Source organism: Hylobates moloch, unplaced genomic scaffold (assembly GCF_009828535.3).
Source record: "Hylobates moloch isolate HMO894 unplaced genomic scaffold, HMol_V3 SCAFFOLD_8, whole genome shotgun sequence".
In the NCBI taxonomy this organism is placed as follows: domain Eukaryota; kingdom Metazoa; phylum Chordata; class Mammalia; order Primates; family Hylobatidae; genus Hylobates; species Hylobates moloch.
In genome coordinates, this window is record NW_026652283.1 from 79,611,076 (window position 1) to 79,618,214 (window position 7,139).

Sequence of the window (7,139 nt, forward strand, 5' to 3'; positions counted from 1 at the left end):
ATTTTTAGTAGAGATGGTGTTTTGCTATGTTGGCCAGGCTGGTCTTGAACTCCTGACCTCAGGTGATCCTCCTGCCTCAGCCTCCCAAAGTGCTGGGATTACAGGCATGAGCCACCACACCAGCCAATCTCACAATCTCATTCTTTTTAATGGCTAAATACTCCATTCTGCATATGTACCATATTTTCTTTTTTTTCTTTTTCTTTTGAGATGGAGTCTCGCTCTGTTGCCCAGGCTGGAGCACAGTGGCACGATCTCGGCTCACTGCAAGCTCCGCCTCCTGAGTTCACGCTATTCTCCTGCCTCAGCCTCCTGAGTAGCTGGGACTACAGGCGCTTGCCACCACGCCCGGCTAATTTTTTGTATTTTTAGTAGAGATGGGGTTTCACCGTATTAGCCAGGATGGTCTCGATCTCCTGACCTCTTGATCTGCCCGCCTCGGCCTCCCAAAGTGCTGGGATTACAGGCGTGAGCCACCGCACCCGGCCCATATGTACCATATTTTCTTTATCCATTCATCTGTTGATGGACACTTAGGTTGCTTCCAAATCTTGGCTATTGTGAATGGCGCTGCAGCAAACATGGAAGTGCAGATATCTTTTTGATATACTGATTTCCTTTCCTTTGGGTACATACCCAGCAGTGGGATTGCTGGATCATGTGGTAGCTGTATTTTTAGTTTTCTGAGGAACCTCCAAACTGTTATCCATAGTAGTTATACCACTGTTGCTTTTTGAGGGCCCCATCAAACTTCAGGGCAATTTGCCAACTGTATGTGGAGGTTTTCTTGAGAAGGATCTGGAGCTTTTGCACTGGGGTGAGGGGTGATGCAGACTTGAGAATCCTGTGGCATGGCTGGTCCTGGAGGATTAGCAGAATCCCCCTCTTGAGGGTTGTCAGCTTTTCTTCCTGATCTGTTTCTTCTGGTTCCTCTGCTCTCACATCTCCCTGTTTTGACCTGAGCTATTGCATGTAGCCAGGTGGCCTGCAGCAATCTACTGGTGGGCAGGTCTTGCTGGGTGCAGTGTTGGCCCACTCTCCATGCCCAACCTGACATCAGGTCTCAGGCTTCTGCCAGCTCTCCAAGAGGACCTTACTGTGGTAAATCCAAGTTATCACAGTCTTTCCTCCTCTGTTGAGGAGTCTGTGGGCCTGAACCCCCTCAGGGTACTGGAGAACCTCCCTTTCTTTTTTTTTTTTTGAGACAGAATTTTCCTCCGTCACGCAGGCTAGAGTGTAGTGGCGTGATCTCAGCCCACTGAACCTCTGCCTCCCAGGTTCAAGTGATCCTCCTGCCTCAGCCTCCGGAGTAGCTGGGATTACAGGCACCTGCCACCACATCCAGCTAATTTTTGTATTTTTAGTAGCGACAGGGTTTCACCATTTTGGCCAGGCTGCTCTTGAACCTCTGACCTCAAGTGATCAGCCTTCTTTGGCCTCCCAAAGTGCTGGATTACAGGCATGAGCCACTGCGCCTGGCTAGGAGGACCTCCCTTTCTGAACCAGTTATGGTATCCGAGGGCCAGGAAGAAGCTGAGAGCCTTCTGTGGGAACAAAACAAAGCAAAACAAAAACCCTTCATGGGGCTTCCACCAAAGTTAGTGTTTTAAGGCACGCCTCAGGAACAGTAACTTGGAAGCAGGTTGTTCCAGGAAGTGGTTGTAGGCAGATTTTTCCTGAGTTCTTCCCCTGCTCTGAGGGTTCATTAAATCTTCCTCTGAGAAGCTCCACTTTTATCTTCATTTTACAGATGGGACAACCAAAGCTAAAGAGAGGCTAAGGCTCAAAAGTCAGAGTTAGCTAGTTGGGGCATTTGGGTGTGGGCCCAGGCCACGTAACTTCATCTGTTGTTCTAAGCCTGAAGCCAAGCCCAGAGTTAGGTGTTCTGTATGGCGAGCAAGGTGTGACCATCTTCCTGGGACCATTAGTCTGCCTGGGAGGCCGGTCATGACAGTCCAGGGCAAAAGATGCTGTCATAGGATCTCAAGACAAGATGCTCTAGGACAGAGAAAAGGGAGTGCCCTCTGTGTGTCAGGACTTGTGCTAGGCTCTAAACCTCAGGCAGGAAAGCATGGGCAATGAGCCAAAGGCTGCTGTGGCAGCACAGACTGCTGTACCTCGAGGCTAGTAAGGGACAAAGCGTGGGAAGCTGGGATAGAGGCTCCTCACACTCTGAAACCAGCAGGAGGAGGTGCGAGACCCAGCACCTCCATTTCTAGAGGTGGCGTGACCTTGGCTCGGCCTCCCCTCTCTGAGCCTCAGTTTCCTCTCCAGAGTGAACTGGGGGCTGCACCCCCCTTCTCCCAAAGGGGGTGACAAAAAAACGAATAGCACACCGCTGAGATTCCCTGTGTGTGCGCAAGTGTATGTCAAGACGCCGCCAGTACCACACCAGGACCAGGCACGCAGAGAGGCCAAGGGCGCTTCAGCCTCGGAGTAGCCAGCAGAAACTCAGCCGCCAGCCACTCCGAGAACGAAGCGCATGCGCCAACCCATGCCGTCACAGTCACGTGCCCCACGCTTTCGGCACGGGCCCTGAGAGGCAGACTCTGACTGACAGGTGAGCTGACCTGTCAGCAGGAAGCACTTTCCCCGGCGACGAGCAAAAAGACTGTTGATTGGGGATGGCACCCCTCGGGGGGCGGGTTCTTTGCAGTCCTAGTTACTATGACGCCCGGCCCCCGCCCCCTCGGCTAGCCGCCATCTTGTTGTTGATCCGTACCCAGTGGGCAGCGCCGGGAGCTGGACCAAGCGGCCGGTGAGAGGCCGCTGTAGCGGGGCTTAGCCACCTGTGCTGCCTGCCAGGGGGCGGGCCGAAACCTGGAGGCCCGGGGGGCCCAGCTCCCGTAGGGAGCCGTGGGCGCCCGGTGCCCGGGCCGGGCAGGTGAGTGACAGGAGCCGGGCCGATAGACCGGCCTGACGCCCGCGGGGAGGGCGGTGGCGGGCGCGGGGTTAGAGTGGGCGCGCGTGGGGTCGGGGCTTCGGTGGGGCATCACTGGAACATCGCTCGAGCGTCCTGAGCGGCCGCCCGCCGAGCCTCCTAGATGCTGGCACCGAAGCCGGGGGGACAGCCGGTGTGGAGGTCGGAGAGCGGGCAGTGCCTGAGGGCCGGCCGGCTAGTAGCGGGAAACCAGCTTCTCTGACCGAAGCTCTGGACTCCGCTGATCCGGAGCGCTGAAGTGTGTCCGGTGCCACCCTGATGCTCTCCTGGGAGTTGTGTTGCTCCTGGCTGAGAAATAGACTTACCTCTTTCTTAGAGCTCCTGCGAGTGATTTTTAGGACGCTGGATGCTAAGACTAGACGAAGCAAGCCAAAGCCCCCGCGAGCCAGGCAGGCCGGTGTCACGGCCCTATGATTATGGCAAGGGGGACCCTCTGCCTGGCTGCTGCTTCTCCTGAGACCCGTTCGGAATCTCACGTGTACCTCGAAGCTCACCGCTTGTTTCCTCCCAAAGAACCTGGTTAAATGTCCATAATGGCTTTTATTTTGGAACATAATCTCTTTGGTTCTTCACCACCACTTTTTGGAGAGTGGTAATGTCTTCCTCTTTTTGCTTTAGGAGAAAGTGAATATTATGGTGATGACTTGATTTTATCTCCTAAAGAGATGCTCGCCATAGGAGACAAAGGAAATGTAGGAGTGTCTTAGAATCGGAAAAAGAAATGAAACTTGTTTTTGTTGTGGATGGTATCGAATTGGCAAATTAATTTTTTTTTTTTTTTTTTTGAGACAGAGTCTCTCTCTCTGTTGCCCAGGCCGGAGTGCAGTGGCGCAATCTCGGCTCACCACAACCTCCACCTCCGGGTTCAAGCGATTATCCTGCCTCAGCCTCCCGAGTAGCTAGGACTACAGGCACGCGCCACCATCCCCGGCTAATTTTTGTATTTTTAGTAGAGACGGGGTTTCATCATGTTGGCCAGGCTGGTCTCGAACTCCTGACCTCGTGATCCACCCTCCTTGGCCTCCCAAAGTGCTGGGATTACAAGTGCGCGCCACTGTGCCCGGCGCAAATTAACTTTTAACAGTACTAAAATTATCTTGCTCAGTGAAAACAGACCTTCAGGCCCCTTTCCTGTGAATGTGGGCAGGTTGGAGATCCTCAGCAGAGTGTGCAGGTCTAGGAAGAGTTCTGATTGCTCCAAAACATATTTCTCTTGACTGTGGCCTCTTTAGTTCTTTGTACAGCCTTCTTGTATGTGGTCATAGAACATGCCTGCATGAGATGACTAAGAAGTCAAGCGACAGTACTTTGTGCACTTTTTTTTTTTTTTTTTTTTTTGAGACGGAGTTTCGCTCCATTGCCAGACTGGAGTACAGTGGTGCCATCTCGGCTCACTGCAACGTCTGACTCCTTGGTCCAAGCAATTTTCCTGCCTCAGCCTCCCGAGTAGTTGGGACTACAGGCACATGCCACCATGCCCAGCTAATTTTTGTATTTTTAGTAGAGATGGGGTTTCACTATGTTGGCCAGACTGGTCTCGAACTCCTGGCCTCGTGATCAGCCTGCCTCAGCCTCCCAAAGTGCTGGGATTACAGGCATGAGCCACTGTGCCGAGACTACTTTTTTTTTTCCCCCAAGACGAAGTCTCGTTCTCTCAGGCTGGAGTGCAATGGCACAATCTCGGCTGACTGCAATCTCTGCCTCCTGGGTTCAAGCGATTCTCCTGCCCCAGCCTCCCAAGTAGCTGGGATTACAGGTGCGTGCCACCACGCCTGGCTAATTTTTGTATTTTTAGTAGAGACCTAGTTTCACCATGTTGGTCAGGCTGGTCTTGAACTCCTGACCTCGTGATCCGCCTGCCTCAGCCTCCCAAAGTGCTGGGATTACAGGCGTGAGCCACTGTGCCCGGTCATGCGCCCAGCCTACTTTGTGCACTTCTATCAGGATCTTGTCACCTCTGACTGTATAATTTTGAAAGAGGTCAGGCGCGGTATCTCCTGTCTGTAATCCCAGCACTTTGGGAGGCTGAGGCGGGTGGATCACCTGAGGTCAGGAGTTAGAGATTAGCCTGGCCAAAATGGTGAAATCCCATCTCTACTAAAGATACAAAAATTAGTTGGGCATGGTGGTGCATGGAGGCTGAGGCAGGAGAATCACCTGAACCCGGAAAGTAGAGGTTGCAGTGAGCTGAGATCGCGCCACTACACTCCAGCCTGGGTGACAGTGAGACTCAGTCCCCAAAAATAATAAATAATAAATAAAATAATAATTTTGAAAGAAGAAACCAGCTCCTTGGTCAGGAGATCCTTTAGGAAAGCAGGTGCTGAACCCAGAGGAGGCTGGCAGCTTGTTGCTGTTCGACTGAGTTTATACTGCACTTGTGAGGCAAGGGAGAAATTGAGTAGTCTTTAGTTAGTTATTTCATTGTCCTTCAGGGCCATTTTTTGAATCTTTAGTTCATTTTAATCTTGGTAAGACCAGTTCCTTGGGCAGTTCTTGAAAGGAGGGGGATATTAAAATATTAGCTTTTTTCTTTCTTTCTTTTTTTTTTTTTTTTTTTTTGAGACGGAATCTCACTCTGTTGCCCTGGCTGGAATGCAGTGGTGTGGTCTTGGCTCACTGCAAGCTCCGCCTCCTGGGTTCACGTCATTCTCCTGCCTCAGCCTCCCAAATAGCTGGGACTACAGGCGCCCACCACCACACCTGGCTAATTTTTTTGTATTTTTAGTAGAGATGGGGTTTCACCGTGTTAGCCAGGATGGTCTCGATCTCCTGACCTCATGATCCGCCTGCCTCGGCTTCCCAAAGTGCTGGGATTACAGGCGAGAGCCATCGCACCCGGCGAAAATACTAGCTTTTCAAAATTGTCCCAAGCCCCTGCTTTTTTTTTGTTGTTGTTGTTCTGAGATGGGGTTTCACCATGTTGGCCAGGCTGGTCACTCCTGACAGGTGATCCACCTGCCTCAGCCTTGGCCTGGGATTACGGGGTGAGACGCCACACTGGCTGTCATTTGCATTTTTAAAAATTACTTATGTAGAGATGGGGTCTCAGTTGCCCAGACTGGGCTTGAACTCCTAGTCTCAAGTGATCCTCCTGTCTTGGTCTCCCGAAGTGCTAGGATTACAGGCATGAGCTACCATGCCTGGCCTTTTTTTTTTTTTTTTTTGAGACAGAGTCTCACTCTGTCACCCAGGCTGGAATGCAGTGGCATGATCTTGTCTCACTGCAACTTCTGCCTCCTGGGTTCAAGTGATTCTCCTGCCTCAGCCTCCTGAGTAGCTGGGACTACAGGAGTGCGCCAGCACGCCTGGCTAATTTTTTTTTTTTTTTTTTAGTAGAGCCGGGGTTTTGCTGTGTTGGCCAGGCTGGTCTCAAACTCCTGACCTCAGGTGATCCACCCACCTTGGCCTCCCAAAGTGCTGGGATTACAGGTGTGAGCCACCACGCCTGGCCTTTTTTAAGAGACAGTCTCTTAAGAAACTCCTAGGCTGGAGTGTAGTGGCACAATTGTAGCTCACTGCAGCCTCCAACTCCTTGGCTCAAGTGATCCTCTTGCCTCAGCTTTCAAAGTAGCTAGGACTACACACATGCGCCATCATGCCTGGCTAATTTTCTTTGTCTTAATTTTTTTGTAGAGATGGGGGTCTCACTATGTTGCTCAGGCTAGTCTCAAACTCCTGGGTGCAGATGATCCTCCTGCCTCGGATTCCTAAGTGTGCAGGCATGAGCCACTGTGCCTGGCTTGTGATGGGCATTTTTAAGTGCAAATGTGTCAGACTGTTGTTATAATAGTAGACCCTCCAGGCTGGGCGCGGTGGCTCACGCCTGTAATCCCAGCACTGTGGGAGGCCGAGGTGGGCGGGTCACGAGGTCAGGAGTTCCAGACCAGCCTGACCAACATGGTGAAAAGCCGTCTCTACTAAAAATACAAAGATTAAGGCCGGGCGCGGTGGCTCACGCTTGTAATCCCAGCACTTTGGGAGGCCGAGGCGGGCGGATCACGAGGTCAGGAGATCGAGACCACGGTGAAACCCCATCTCTACTAAAAAAATACAAAAAAATTAGCCGGGCGTGGTGGCGGGCGCCTGTAGTCCCAGCTACTCGGAGAGGCTAAGGCAGGAGAATGGCATGAACCTGGGAGGCGGAGCTTGCAGTGAGCCGAGATTGCACCACTGCACTCCAGCCTGGGTGACAGAG

General features: G+C 52.1%; 1 protein-coding gene across 4 annotated transcripts in view; it reads left to right on the forward strand.

Annotated features, from left to right (window-relative positions):
* The first annotated feature begins 2,665 nt into the window (after positions 1-2,665).
* IP6K1 (inositol hexakisphosphate kinase 1) overlaps positions 2,666-7,139 on the forward strand; it is a 74,624-nt gene continuing 70,150 nt past the window's right edge. For 3 of the 4 annotated variants that reach the window (XM_058442261.1, XM_032161544.2, XM_058442263.1), the window contains exon 1: positions 2,666-2,884. The gene's annotated coding sequence lies outside the window, so the exon portion shown is untranslated. Of the gene's footprint in view, positions 2,885-2,994; positions 3,534-7,139 lie in introns of those variants that run through there. The other variant, XM_058442262.1, reaches the window with a different exon arrangement.